Source organism: Ips typographus, linkage group LG10 (assembly GCF_016097725.1).
Source record: "Ips typographus isolate SLU linkage group LG10, UJ_Ityp_2.0, whole genome shotgun sequence".
Lineage (NCBI taxonomy): Eukaryota > Metazoa > Arthropoda > Insecta > Coleoptera > Curculionidae > Ips > Ips typographus.
The window spans coordinates 4,335,306-4,351,882 of NC_138431.1; positions in this window are offsets into that span (position 1 = coordinate 4,335,306).

The following is a 16,577-nucleotide window of genomic DNA, read 5'->3' on the forward strand; positions in this document are numbered from 1 at the left end:
ATCTAGGCATGCTGCAAAAATCACAATTTAAACCAGTTTTCTTGCTGTATTCTGGACAAGGCGTGATTTTCAGCTTCGTGGCCACTATTTTGACAGTTGTCACGTGATAGTCGCTAATTAAATAGTGTCTTAGTTCTATGTGACGATTGTCAAAAATGTCAAAACTGTCAAACTTTACCTAGTGTAAGCATGAAGCTGCAAAAATCACAATTTAAAACAGTTTTCTGGCAGTATTCGTAAAATGACGTGATTTTCAGCTTCGTGGCCACTATTTTGACAGTTGTCACGTGACAGTCTTAGTCAATAATGTTCTAGTTCTCTGTGACAGTTGCCAAAAACGTCAAAACTATCAAAATTTGCACAGTCTGGGCATTAATGTGTAAAAATCACAATCTAAAACAGTTTTCTGGCAGTATTCGGGAAAAAGCGTGATTTTTAGCTTCATTTACACTATTTTGACAGTTGTCACGTGACAATCTAAGTAAATAGTGTCTTAGTTTACGTGACAATTGTCATAAATTTCAAAACTGTCAAACTTTACCTAGTCTAGACATAAATCTGAAAAAATCACAATTTAAAACAGTTTTCTTGCAGTATTCGACACAAGACGTGATTTTCAGCTTTGTGACCACTATTTTGACAGTTGTCACGTGACAATCTAAGTAAATAGTGTCTTAGTTTACGTGACAATTGTCAGAAATGTCAAAACTGTCAAACTTTACCTAGTCTAGGCATAAATCTGCAAAAATCACAATTTAGCACAGTTTTCTTTCAGTATTTGACACAAAACGTGATTTTCAGCTTTGTGACCACTATTTTGACAGTTGTCACGTGACAGTCTCAGTAAATAGTGTCCTAGATCTATGTGACGGATGTCAGAAACGTCAAAATTGTCAAATTATACCCAGTCTGGTCATAAATCTGTAAAAATCACAATGTAAAGTAAAACAGTTTTCTTGCAGAATTCGCGACAAGACGATGTGTGATTTTCAGTTTCGTGACCTTAATTTTTACGTAGTCACGTGACTATATTTATTAATTATCAATAAATAATTCTAAATTATTAATCATTCAGCTTCTAATCAAAGTTTGCTCTCTCTCTCGTGCAATTGAGAAATACACAGTGACAACCAAACGACCAATAATGAATTAATCCGGCCGAAAGTGAAATACGTTACCCTAAAATCAATGCTAAACAGTCGGTTGTTGTCTATTAAATAGAGAAAATTGCATATAAACAGACGTGCGACGTTAATTAAAACGGAAGTCCTGAACAGAAATTTAAGAGCAGCGGTCAGTACGCCAGGTACTACCCACACGAACCATGCGAATCGCCAGTACGACCCATTCTCATGTACTTCGCCGTTCAAATTGCATTTTAAATGTGTGTTATTACCTGACGAAGGCCTAGTTTTTATCGCTACCATTCTTTGATGTCAAAAAGCAGTACAAATTAACGCAAACATTTTGGAAACCACCGTCGTCAGTCTAATTTTGTCCAAAAAGTGCCCAAACATGATCTAATATGCCTGTGCATTGTTTAGTTTAGTATAGAACTGTTCAGTATTGTTGCAAAAATGAACAATATGGCAGTAAGTACTGGAAAAAGTCTAAACATGCTATAAGCATTGTCTAATTTTCTTAAAATGTTTCACTTTAGTTTGAATTTTGTTTGAAAATAAGGCTCAAACAGGCTGAGCATGTTTTACAAAAGCTTTTGGAACAGTTCAATAGCTTCCAAATGCTCTTCAACTAGTCTAGAAGCTTTCAACAGATTGCAAAACTGTCGAAAAGCGATTCTAGAGCAGTTCAAAAGCTTCCAATATTCTCTAAATCCGTCTAGATTTCCAGTTGCCTCTAAAGCAGTCCAGAACCTTCAATATGCTCTTTAAACTGTTCAAAAACCTTCCAAATGCTCCTGAAGCAGTCTAAAATGACTTCAGAAGCTTCCAAAACACTATAGAAATTCCAAAACCCTCCAAAAATTGTCTAGAAGCTTCCAAATACTCCTGAAACAGCATAGAAGCTTCCAAATGCTCTTCAACTAGTCTAGAAGCTTTCAACAGATTTCAAAACTGTCTAAAAGCGATTCTAGTGCACTTCAAAAGCTTCCAATATTCTTTAAATCCCTCTAAGATTGCCAGTTGCCTTTAAATTAGTCCAGAACATTAAATATGCTCTTTAAACTGTTCAAAAACCTTCCAAATGCTCCTGAAGTAGTCTAAAATTACTTCAGAAGCTTCCAAAACACTATAGAAATTCTGAAACCCTCCAAAAACAGTCTAGAAACTTCCAAATAATCCTGAAACAGCATAGAAGCTTCCAAATGCTCTTCAACTAGTCTAGAAGCTTTCAACAGATTTCAAAACTGTCTAAAAGCGATTCTAGAGCACTTTAAAAGCTTCCAATATTTTCTAAATCCCTCTAAGAGTTCCAGTTGCCTCTAAAGCATTCCAGAACCTTTAATATACTCTTTAAACTGTTCTAAAACTATCCAAATGCTCCTGAAGCAGTCTAAAATGACTTCAGAAACTTCCAAAACACTATAGAAATTCTGAAACCCTCCAAAAACAGTCTACAAACTTCCAAATACTCTTCAACTAGTCTAGAAGCTTTCAACAGATTTCAAAACTGTCTAAAAGCGATTCTAGAGCAGTTCAAAAGCTTCCAATATTCTTTAAATCCCTCTAAGATTTCCAGTTGCTTCTGAAGCAGTCCAGAACCTTCAATATGGTCTTTGAACTGTTCTAAAACAGTCCAATTGCTCCTGAAGCAGTCTAAAATGACTTCAGAAGCTTCCAAAACACTATAAAAATTCCAAAACCCTTCAAAAACAGTCTAGAAGCTTCCAAATGCTCTTCAACTAGTCTAGAAGCTTTCAACAGATTTCAAAACTGTCTAAAAGCGATTCTAGAGCAGTTCTAAATCTTCCAATATTCTCTAAATCCCTCTAAGAGTTCCAGTTGCCTTTAAAGCAGTCCAGAACATTAAATATGCTCTTTGAACTGTTCTTAAACTGTCCAAATGTTCCTGAAATAGTCTAAAATGACTTCAGAAGCTTCCAAAACACTATAAAAATTCCAAAACCCTCCAAAAACAGTCTAGAAACTTCCAAATACTCCTGAAACAGCATAGAAGCTTCCAAATGCTCTTCAACTAGTCTAGAAGCTTTCAACAGATTTCAAAACTCTCTAAAAGCGATTCTAGAGCAATTCTAAATCTTCCAATATTCTCTAAATCCCTCTAAGAGTTCCAGTTGCCTCTAAAGCACTCCAGAACCTTCAATATGCTCTTTAAACTGTTCTAAAACTATCCACATGCTCCTGAAGCAGTCTAAAATGACTTCAGAAGCTTCCAAAACACTATAGAAATTCTGAAACCCTCCAAAAACAGTCTAGAAACTTCCAAATAATCCTGAAACAGCATAGAAGCTTCCAAATGCTCTTCAACTAGTCTAGAAGCTTTCAACAGATTTCAAAACTGTCTAAAAGCGATTCTAGAGCACTTTAAAAGCTTCCAATATTTTCTAAATCCCTCTAAGAGTTCCAGTTGCCTCTAAAGCATTCCAGAACCTTTAATATACTCTTTAAACTGTTCTAAAACTATCCAAATGCTCCTGAAGCAGTCTAAAATGACTTCAGAAACTTCCAAAACACTATAGAAATTCTGAAACCCTCCAAAAACAGTCTAGAAACTTCCAAATACTCCTGGAACAGCATAGAAGCTTCCAAATGCTCTTCAACTAGTCTAGAAGCTTTCAACAGATTTCAAAATTGTCTAAAAGCGATTCTAGAGCACTTTAAAAGCTTCCAATATCCTCTAAATCCCTCTAAGATTTCCAGTTGCTTCTGAAGCAGTCCAGAACCTTCAATATGGTCTTTGAACTGTTCTAAAACAGTCCAATTGCTCCTGAAGCAGTCTAAAATGACTTCAGAAGCTTCCAAAACACTATAAAAATTCCAAAACCCTTCAAAAACAGTCTAGAAGCTTCCAAATGCTCTTCAACTAGTCTAGAAGCTTTCAACAGATTTCAAAACTGTCTAAAAGCGATTCTAGAGCAGTTCTAAATCTTCCAATATTCTCTAAATCCCTCTAAGAGTTCCAGTTGCCTTTAAAGCAGTCCAGAACATTAAATATGCTCTTTGAACTGTTCTAAAACTATCCACATGCTCCTGAAGCAGTCTAAAATGACTTCAGAAGCTTCCAAAACACTATAGAAATTCTGAAACCCTCCAAAAACAGTCTAGAAGCTTCCAAATACTTCTGAAACAGCATAGAAGCTTCCAAATGCTCTTCAACTAGTCTAGAAGCTTTCAACAGATTTCAAAACTGTCTAAAAGCGATTCTAGAGTAGTTCAAAAGCTTCCAATATTCTCTAAATCCCTCTAAGATTTTCATTTGTCTTTAAAGCAGTCCAGAAAATTAAATATGCTCTTTAAACTGTCTAAATGCCCCTAAAGTAGTCCAAAAAGGTTTTAAAAGCTTCCAAATGCTCCTGAAACAGCATAAAAGCTTCCAAAAGCCTTTTGAACAGTCTAATATCTTCCAAATGCTCTTCAACCAGTCTAGAAGCTTTAAACAGATTTCAAAACAGATTCTAGGGCAGTTTAAGAGCTATAAAAACCCCAAAAGTTTCCAAATGCTTTTCAATTGGTCTAACTGTTTAATTTCTTCCAAAAATGTCTTTAATTATCTGTGTCCATTATAAACGTGTTGAATATTTTAATAATGTTGTACTCAATTGCTAGCAAAAAGTCAAAATATGTTGCAAATTGTCTAGTTTTGTTCAAAAATGTTACAGTATAGTTTCAAAGTGTCGAAACAAGGCTGAACATGATCTACCAAACCTGCATTAATTAAATGTGTTTTAAAACAGTCTACAGTGCCTACACAAAGTAAAATTTGTTGTCAATAGTAGTTTTATTAGTTTTAATGCCTTTTTGCATGAAATGTTGCCAGATCTATTTTGGCTGAACAGAAATTGACATTTCAGATGTTGACAGTTTAAAAAATAAGGTATATTTGTCAGTTCTACACTACTTTCATGCAACACTAAATAGTTTTAACTAACGGGAAATAATATTAATAGTGAAATCACCAATCAAGCCGCGTTATTAAGTTTTTGCATAAAAAGCACGCGATCTTCTGTTAAGTAAACTATTCCGAGATTGCACTTAGAACTAATCGCCCCAATATCCTATAGAACGGTACTTAAGTATCGTTTCTAATCCACGTGCTTAATATTCTATTATTTATGGTCAAGACAAGCTGAAATTGTATAGCTTCCTTTTGGCTAACCTTTATGTCAGAGCCGGGTAATGATTTGGTTTTGTTGCCGGCCTAGCCTTACTATACGTTTTACAGTAAATCGACCATTTTTTGCTTGGTTTGTTCCAGTTTCTTGAATTACACGGCAGGTTCACTTTAACCGGATCTCTAAGTGACCTATACAAATTTTAAACTAGACGTTTAATGCCCAAAAAAAGATCATCTTCATACGTTAATGGATCAGCAAAGGAGTTGTTGAAGATGCTGCTCTTGGTGAAGAAGATTCAAAATTCAACTTGAAGAAGAAAAGCACACACAATCTGGTTCACCAAAGGTACATTTTTTCTTAAAAATACTCTTAATTTTCTCTCAATAGTCTAAATTTTTGTACATTTAAAAGAATTATTGTAATACTACAAAATAACGCAATATTGCCAAATTTTCAGTTTATAAAAATTTTTTTAAGAAAATACACTAAAAATTTATTTGTTTTTAATTAAGTTTGGTTAGTAAAGCCATCAGGAAAATAGTGCAACGTTGCCGAAACTTTCAGAAAGTTCAGTGAAACGCCCGTATTTTGTGGTTGACAGTAAATTGCCCTTGTCTTCAACCGTTACTGTATACTGTATACCATTTTTTTTTTGGTTTAATTGAAGATAAGTTCCTGATTGGGATGTAAGTAAACTGGTCAGCTGTTTGAAGGATGGTACAACGTTGCCAAACTTGTTAAGTCCACTTTTGACCAACCTGTATAGTGTCTCTAGTAAAAATGTAAATTAAGGGAATTATTTGACAATAAAGAGAGTTTAGACAAAATTTGACAGTTTCCAGTTTAGCATCAAATAACTCGGTTATTATGACAGTTACAGGGTGGTTCGATATATCAATTAAAAGCTCTTGAAATCCACTTTTGACCACCCTATATAGTGTCTAGTAAAAATGTCGACTAATCGAGCTATTTGATAATAAATCAGTTTAGACACAATTTGACAGTTTTCAGTTTAAACTGTAATAACTCAGTTATTTTGACAGTTACAGAGTGGTTCAGTATATCAAATTAAAGCCCCTGAAATCCACTTTTGACCATCCCATGTAGGGTCTAGTAAAAATGTCGACTAATCGAGTTATTTGACAAAAAAGACAGTTTAGACACAATTTGACAGTTTCCACTTTAACTTCCAATAACTCGGTTATTTTGACAGTTACAAGGTGGTTCAGTATATCAAATTAAAGCCCCTGAAATACACTTTTGACCACCCTATATAGTGTCTAGTAAAAATGTCGACTTATCGACCTATATGGTAATAAATTAGTTTAGACACAATTTGACAGTTTTCACTTTAACTTCCAATAATTCGGTTATTTTGAGAGTTACAGGGCATGAAGCCTCAAATTTGACAGTTAGGACGTTAAGGAACACTTTAGTACTTTGCTTGCGTCACGTGATAGTTGTCATAACTGTCAAAACATGCTCACCAGTGACGTGAAAGTATAAAATGCACAATAAATGTGTTTCTTTGAGCAATTGCACTGTAAGACGTGGTTACACCTTCATGGGGCCAAATTTGACAGTTTTGACTTTACGGAGCAAATTTATACTCTTCTTGCGAAACGTGATAGCTGTCATAACTGTCAAAACTTGCTTACCATTGACGTGAAAGTATAAAATGCACAATAAATGTGTTTCTTTGAGGAATTGCACTGTAAGATGTGTTTACAGTTCCATGGAGCCAAATTTGACAGTTAGGACATTAAGGAAGGTTTTGGTACTTTGCTTGCGTCACGTGATAGTTGTCATAACTGTCAAAACATGCTCACCAGTGACGTGAAAGTATAAAATGCACAATAAATGTGTTTCTTTGAGCAATTGCACTGTAAGACGTGGTTACACCTTCATGGGGCCAAATTTGACAGTTTTGACTTTACGGAGCAAATTTATACTCTTCTTGCGTCACGTGATAGCTGTCATAACTGTCAAAACTTGCTTACCATTGACGTGAAAGTATAAAATGCAAAATAAATGTGGTTCTTTGAGGAATTTCACTGTACGACATGTTTACAGCTTCATGGAGCTAAATTTGACAGTTAGGACGTTAGTGACAGTTGACAGCTGGTCAGGTGAACATATCAAAGTGTCACTTAGCTTCACAAATGTCAAATTTGAGGCTTTATTGAGGAGTAACACGAGGTTCAGCTGTTTTTACTGTGTTACGTCACTCAGCCAGAAATTTCACCCTGTATATCTCAGGAACAGCATGCATTTTATACAGCACAGACTATAATGTAGGCCTTGAGAAGCTGAATTGAATGACGTAATAATATACGGGGTGTCTCATTTGATATAATAATATTTTAGGGCTTTGAACGCACCTACAACCAGTTTGGTGCAATGGGCCTATCCCACATATCATAAATTTTTGTTTTAATGACTGGAATCGAAAGAATAGGATCAAAAAACTAATTTTTCATATTCTTGAAGAAAAAATTATGGTCGTAAATGTTCCTACATTAGTTTGAATTTGTCAATTAAATTTAAAAGATCTGTTTTGGCGCGCATGTGACGTACGTAATTCTGGGCGATTTTATTGGCTGTTGCACGCCAACTGTTTCACTTCTTGTCGCTGATTGGTTGATAGTGTAGTACGTCACCGGCGGCGGGCGTTTTAAACATGAGATTAATGTAGTTTTTATCATCATTTTTTTTCTGTTTAGACTTAATATTTTTGAAAACAAAAAAATACGGGTATAATATTTTCAATCAGTCTTTGTAGTTATGAAATAAAAAAAAATTGTGGGACAGGCCCATTGCATGAAGAAGCTCACACTGTATATATGAGGATCTGTACACGTCCAGCACATAGTGGACGATAAAGTAGGCAAGCTGATTAAATTACGTAATATGATACAGGGTGTCAACTTTTGTTAAATTATTTAATAACCAAAAAAAGTTTTAGAGAAAGTTACAAGGACCCAGTAATTTAGCAATTTTAATTACAATTACTCACTTTAAATTAATTACCTACAATTCTAATGTAAACTGTACGGTAAAGTAGTAAGTTTTAATTGGACCAACAATCTACAATCCATAATTTCTTTCTAACACGAAAACGAGCCGGAATTACTGCAAATCTAGAAGAATGATGGGTCAGTGCAAAATGTCAACACCCAATTTTCGTAACGAGGAAACTCGTTTACACCCGTGAGAATTATTTTAATTAAAACTAATTTTTTTTTTGCGGAGAAATATTGCCGGATGATGATTTTGCCAGATTTCTTTCCTCTCGTCGAGTGTGACGCCCAATTTAGGACACAAAGGACCGGAAAAGCTTTGGGTAATAGCTGTAGGAAACAATTGCGGTGAATCTGGTTAATGTTTTAGTCACACCGATGGTTGTTATTTAATTTTATTTGATCGGGGAATTAAAAATGCTCGTATAACGACCTTTTCTGTGTTTAGGACACCAACCCTTGAGCACCTGTCACAGCTTATGTGACTGCAAGCTGTTTTGAATACCGTGACCTAGAAGTAGTGGATTTACGTATTTTCTTCAGCTGTTCATTAAGTATTTTGGTGCTTTTTTAAATAATAAAGAAAACAAGCAATCACCCTGTATATCAGGCTACTAAAATTCTATGGAGTATAGTGGCTGGTTTATCTACCAAGGAAATAACTGAAGAGAAGCATTATAACAGTAGGACTTGTAAAGTTTGTCCGCCATCATGGAAAACAAAACATTTGCTTTTAAAAATTTGTTTTTTTAATGTTAATTATTTAATAAATTAAATAATTTAACCGATCTAAAGTCTGGAGAAACTGGTTACAGCACCACTTTTAGCAATATCACAGTTTCTAATTTTGTTTTCCCAATTTCAGAAAAGCTAGTAAGCATCCAGTGTCAAATTTGACAATTTTTAGACAGAAAAGCTACTTCTAACACTATCTTCCCCTTTCCTAGTAGTTGGAATGCATTCAGTTATCTATTAAACCACTTGAAAACAGAAAGTGATTAAAGCACCAATTTTGACAATCTCATGGGAAAAACACAATTTCTAATTCTATTTCCCCAATTTCAGACCAGCTAGTAAGCTTCTATAGTGTCAAATTTGACAATTTTCAGAGAGAAAGGCAACTCTTAACACTAATTTCCACTTCCCTAGTAGTAGGAATGCATTCAGTTATCTATTAAACCACTTGAAAACAGAAAAGGTGGTTAAAGCACCAATTTTGACAATTTCAAAGCAAAAACACAGTTTCTAATCATGTTTTACAAATTTAACACCAGCTAGTAAGTTTCCAGTGTCAAATTTGACAATTTTTAGACAGAAAAGCTACTTCTAACACTATTTTCCTCTTCCCTAGTAGTAGGAATGTATTCAGTTATCTATTTAAACGATCTAAAGACAGAGAAATTGGTTACAGCAACAGTTTTGACATTTTGAAGACAAAAACGCAGTTTCTAATTGTTTTCCCAATTTCAGACCAGCCTGTAAGCTTTCAGTGTCAAATTTGACAATTTTTAGACAGAAAAGCTACTTCTAACACTATTTTCCACTTCCCTAGTAGTAGGAATGTATTCAGGTATCTATTTAAACGATCTAAAGACAGAGAAATTGGTTACAGCAACAGTTTTCATATTTTGAAGACAAAAACACAGTTTCTAATTCTGTTTTCCCAGTTTCAGATCAGTCAGTAAAGTTTCAGTGTCAAATTTGACATTTTCCATACAGAAAAGCAACTTCTAACACTATTTTTCACTTCCCTAGTAGTAGGAATGTATTCAGTTATCTATTTAAACCACTTGAAAACAGAAAAGGTGGTTAAAGCACCAATTTTGACAATTTCAAAGAAAAAACACAGTTTCTAATCATGTTTTTCAAATTTAACACCAGCTGGTAAGTTTTCAGTGTCAAATTTGACAATTTTTAGACAGAAAAGCTACTTCTAACACTATTTTCCACTTCCCTAGTAGTAGGAATGTATTCAGTTATCTATTTAAACCACCTGAATACAGAGAAAGTGGTTAAAGCACCAATTTTGACAATTTCAAAGCAAAAACACAGTTTCTAATCATGTTTTACAAATTTAACACCAGCTAGTAAGTTTCCAGTGTCAAATTTGACAATTTTTAGACAGAAAAGCTACTTCTAACACTATTTTCCACTTCCCTAGTAGTAGGAATGTATTCAGTTATCTATTTAAACGATCTAAAGACAGAGAAATTGGTTACAGCAACAGTTTTGACATTTTGAAGACAAAAACGCAGTTTCTAATTGTTTTCCCAATTTCAGACCAGCCAGTAAGCTTTCAGTGTCAAATTTGACAATTTTTAGACAGAAAAGCTACTTCTAACACTATTTTCCACTTCCCTAGTAGTAGGAATGTATTCAGGTATCTATTTAAACGATCTAAAGACAGAGAAATTGGTTACAGCAACAGTTTTCATATTTTGAAGACAAAAACACAGTTTCTAATTCTGTTTTCCCAGTTTCAGATCAGTCAGTAAAGTTTCAGTGTCAAATTTGACATTTTCCATACAGAAAAGCAACTTCTAACACTATTTTTCACTTCCCTAGTAGTAGGAATGTATTCAGTTATCTATTTAAACCACCTGAATACAGATAAAGTGGTTAAAGCACCAATTTTGACAATTTCAAAGCAAAAACACAGTTTCTAATCATGTTTTTCAAATTTAACACCAGCTGGTAAGTTTTCAGTGTCAAATTTGACAATTTTTAGACAGAAAAGCTACTTCTAACACTATTTTCCACTTCCCTAGTAGTAGGAATGCATTCAGTTATCTATTAAACCACTTGAAAACAGAAAAGGTGGTTAAAGCACCAATTTTGACAATTTCAAAGAAAAAACACAGTTTCTAATCATGTTTTTCAAATTTAACACCAGCTGGTAAGTTTTCAGTGTCAAATTTGACAATTTTTAGACAGAAAAGCTACTTCTAACACTATTTTCCACTTTCCTAGTAGTTGGAATGCATTCAGTTATCTATTAAACCACTTGAAAACAGAAAAGGTGGTTAAAGCACCAATTTTGACAATTTCAAAGCAAAAACACAGTTTCTAATCATGTTTTTCAAATTTAACACCAGCTAGTAAGTTTCCAGTGTCAAATTTGACAATTTTTAGACAGAAAAGCTACTTCTAACACTATTTTCCACTTTCCTAGTAGTTGGAATGCATTCAGTTATCTATTAAACCACTTGAAAACAGAAAAGGTGGTTAAAGCACCAATTTTGACAATTTCAAAGAAAAAACACAGTTTCTAATCATGTTTTTCAAATTTAACACCAGCTGGTAAGTTTTCAGTGTCAAATTTGACAATTTTTAGACAGAAAAGCTACTTCTAACACTATTTTCCACTTCCCTAGTAGTAGGAATGCATTCAGTTATCTATTAAACCACTTGAAAACAGAAAAGGTGGTTAAAGCACCAATTTTGACAATTTCAAAGAAAAAACACAGTTTCTAATCATGTTTTTCAAATTTAACACCAGCTGGTAAGTTTTCAGTGTCAAATTTGACAATTTTTAGACAGAAAAGCTACTTCTAACACTATTTTCCACTTCCCTAGTAGTAGGAATGTATTCAGTTATCTATTTAAACCACCTGAATACAGAGAAAGTGGTTAAAGCACCAATTTTGACAATTTCAAAGCAAAAACACAGTTTCTAATCATGTTTTACAAATTTAACACCAGCTAGTAAGTTTCCAGTGTCAAATTTGACAATTTTTAGACAGAAAAGCTACTTCTAACACTATTTTCCACTTTCCTAGTAGTTGGAATGCATTCAGTTATCTATTTAAACCACTTGAAAACAGAAAAGGTGGTTAAAGCACCAATTTTGACAATTTCAAAGCAAAAACACAGTTTCTAATCATGTTTTACAAATTTAACACCAGCTAGTAAGTTTCCAGTGTCAAATTTGACAATTTTTAGACAGAAAAGCTACTTCTAACGCTATTTTCCACTTTCCTAGTAGTTGGAATGCATTCAGTTATCTATTTAAACTACTTGAAAACAGAAAAGGTGGTTAAAGCACCAATTTTGACAATTTCAAAGCAAAAACACAGTTTCTAATCATGTTTTACAAATTTAACACCAGCTAGTAAGTTTCCAGTGTCAAATTTGACAATTTTTAGACAGAAAAGCTACTTCTAACACTATTTTCCACTTCCCTAGTAGTAGGAATGTATTCAGGTATCTATTTAAACGATCTAAAGACAGAGAAATTGGTTACAGCAACAGTTTTCATATTTTGAAGACAAAAACACAGTTTCTAATTCTGTTTTCCCAGTTTCAGATCAGTCAGTAAAGTTTCAGTGTCAAATTTGACATTTTCCATACAGAAAAGCAACTTCTAACACTATTTTTCACTTCCCTAGTAGTAGGAATGTATTCAGTTATCTATTTAAACCACTTGAAAACAGAGAAGGTTAAAGCACCAATTTTGACAATTTCAAAGCAAAAACACAGTTTCTAATTCTGTTTTCCCAATTTCAGACCAGCTAGTAAGCTTCCAGTGTCAAATTTGACAATTTTCAGACAAAACTGCAACTTTTATAGTTATTTTCCTAACAAGTGCGAAAAGTGATACTTTTCAAGCACTCAAGCAGGCAGGCCAAGCAGTTGCAGAGCGTGAAAAAAAGTATTTTTCCCACTAGCGGAAAACACAAACTTTCTGCACTCATATGCGTGCGAAAAAATGTCAAATTCTGCACGCGAGTAGAAAAATATCAAGATCAAAGTTTGCCACTTATTATATGCTTCCTGGGTTTGGAGAAAAGTCGCTATTTTGTATCAATAAAATTAATTATATTTCCATTTGGAACAGTATTGTATCTAATCCAATAAAGTGGTAAAATCAATTTGTATTAAGCGGACAAACGAACTGAAGAAATAACGGAAGGAATGTTCATGAAAAGGGAATTTACTACCCGCTCTTAACGAGTAATTTCCTTTTTCTTAACCTTTTCACCCGATTTCTCGTATATAAACGCCGTTCAATGCGGAAAATTCTTACATTTATAGCCATATCAGCCTTATTGCTTGTTATTTTAATTTCGCCAAAGCACGATAAGCAGTGCATCCACTTAATGGCGAGCGAAAATTATAAATTTCGTTTTTTATGGGGGCTCGACTTAGAAAAAAAAACAAAATTACAGGACAAAGACGACGTTACCTGTCCCTTGGCAACAGGAAATGTCGTCACAGTGGATGCTTCTTGTGAATGGGCCGAGGTCTCCGCCGGAAAAGGGAAAATGCCCGGCCCTGTAAATATTACAAATTACAATAACAATGCCACGGACAGATTTTACATTTTTCGTCTCTGTCTCACTTATTTTGGTGTTAATTATCATTATTATACGTTTGAAAAAAGACAAAAAATCTCACAAATACCATATATAGGGTGATTCATGGTATATTAGTTGCTAAAATTTGGATTGAAGCCTAGGTTGGGTTCGAACTGTATTTCCATAATTTTTTGGACATTGCGGTGTTGCCAGATCAGTTGGAAAGAACATGGAATTTGTAGCCCTTGAAATTCTCTTTTGACCACTCTGTATAGCGTTATTTATTTATTTATTTATTTATTTATAAATAATATATCAATGAATCTTGTAGATACTTGCATATACTTTATTCCTAGATCATCAGTATACAGGGTGTCCCAAATGTGAGCAACAAACCAAACTTATAATTTTTTTTTCGATTTTTGGAATCTATATGTCAAATTCTAGGCCTACTTGATGTAAAATGTTTGTATCGATATTCAATTCTTTTTGCTCCAACAGCCTTATTTTGACCACTCTCCTCGAAAGCAGAAATTCCCAATTTGAGCGAAATTTTGGTGCACTTTTCCAGAAAATCCTCCATAACTCGCTTATTTGAAACACCCTGTATAAACACACCGTGTAACAAAAGAAAGCTTATGAATGGAGCTATCACGTGACGTTGAGTTAGCACGGCTAAGTTGTCCCGTTTAGCCGCTAGAGGGCGTCAAAGTTGACTCTCGTTTTTTGCAGTTTTTGCTCAATATCTCAGAAACGTTTCAGGTTAGAGGTCTGAAATTTTTACCACAAATGCACCACGATGGTATCCAACGTTTACCTTCTATACACTTTTTTGGTACCATGCACCGTTTGACCTTGAAAAATTAAAAACTAGAATTGTCAAGAATTTTCAATGGTGATACCTTCTGATTTTTTTGAGAATTTTTTTTATTTTCAAAATCAATCTCAACTGCTTAAATACCTTCAAGTAAATAGTACAAAAATTACTTAAAGTGTCATTTGTCAAAATGTCATTTTGCAAGGGTGCCACGCCCTAAAGTGTCAAAATTGACATAATTTCAAGGTCATCTCCGAAACGGTGCCAGTTAGAGCAAAATGGACGTTAGATTTGTGTTCCCCAGGTTCAAATTAGTTAAAAAAATTACTTTGATTAAGGAAAATCCAAAATGGTTGCCCTTAGTATAGTAGGCCAAAAAATTCCTAATTTAGATTAAATTTTTGTGCACTTTTCCAGAAAATCCTCCATAACTCGCTTATTTGAAACACCCTGTATAAACACACCGTGTAACAAAAGAAAGCTTATGAATGGATCTATCACGTGACGTTGAGTTAGCACGGCTAAGTTGTCCCGTTTAGTCGCTAGAGGGCGTCAAAGTTGACTCTCGTTTTTTGCAGTTTTTGCTGAATATCTCAGAAACGTTTCAGGTTAGAAGTCTGAAATTTTTACCACAAATGCACCACGATGGTATCCAACTTTTACCTTCTCTACACTTTTTCGGTACCATGCACCGTTTGACCTTGAAAAATTAAAAACTAGAATTGTCAAGAATTTTCAAGGGTGATACCTTCTGATTTTTTTGAGAAATTTTTTTTTTTCAAAATTAACCTCAACTGCTTAAACACCTTCAGGTTAATAGTACAAAAATGACGTAAAGTGTCATTTGTCAAAATGTCATTTTACAAGGGTGCCACGCCCTAAAGTGTCAAAATTGACATAATTTCAAGGTCATCTCCGAAACGGTGCCAGTTAGAGCAAAATGGACGTCAGATTTGGGTTCCCCAGGTTCAAATTAGTTAAAAAAATCACTTTTATTGAAAAAAATCCAAAATGGTAGCCGTTAGTATAGTAGGCCAAAAAAATCCCTAATTTAGATTAAATTTTCGTGCACCTTTCCAGAAAATCGTCCATAACTCGCTTATTTGAAACACCCTGTATAAACATACCGTGTAACAAAAGAAAGCTTATGAACGGGGCTATCACGTGACGTTGAGCGGGCACGGCTAAGTTGTCCCGTTTAGCCGCTAGAGGACGTCAAAGTTGACTCTCGTTTTTTGCTCAATATCTCAGGAACGTTTCAGGTTAGAGGTCTGAATTTTTAGCACAAATGCACCTCAATGAGGTGCAAGTTTACCGTCTATACACTTTTTTGGTACCATGCACCGTTTGACCTTAAAAAATTAAAAACTAGAATTGTCAAGAATTTTTCTGATTTTTTTCAGAAAATTTTTTTTTTAAAATTACCCTCAACTGTCTAAATATTTTCAAGTTAATATTTCAAAAATGTAAAGAAACTAATTATTTTTGAATTTTCATATTTTCCGGAAAATTACTGAACATTTTCTGGAAAAAAAAATTACATTTAAGCTGCTCCTAATACTGGGCGCATTCGCCATCTGTCAAGAGTATTTACTGGCGTTTTTGCTCTCTTCTTGACAATTGGCGAAGACGCTTTTGAATTCGTTATTTTAAACGTCAAAATAGAAAGGGGTAAGAGCAAAATAAAACAACGTATAGCTCCTAAAGATGCTAACATATATTCTCATAAATACGTATAAAATACAGTGAGCATGTTTCTTACATTAATACAAAATTCTTATAATTTACTTAATTGCGCCAAAAGTGATTTAAATGACAAGTTCGTTCGAGCACCAATCAAAAGCCTGCAAAGTGCTCTTTAAGTCCCTTAACCGCACTTTATGACGTAACTCTCACTGGAACGGAGTTACATGAGCTTGAAGCTACTAAAGTAAAACGTTTCTCAGTAAAATAATGAGTTTGCTTTGACTGGTTGTAACTCCATTATTACTGAAGTTACAAAGTTCTTTCAAGCACCAGTCGAAAGCCTGTAAAGTGCTCTTTAAGTCCTTTAACCACACTTTATGACGTAACTTTCACTGGAATGGAGTTACATGAGCTTGAAGCTACTAAAGTAAAACGTTTCTGAGTAAAATAATGAGTTTGCTTTGACTGGTCGTAACTCCGTTATTACTGAAGTTACAAAG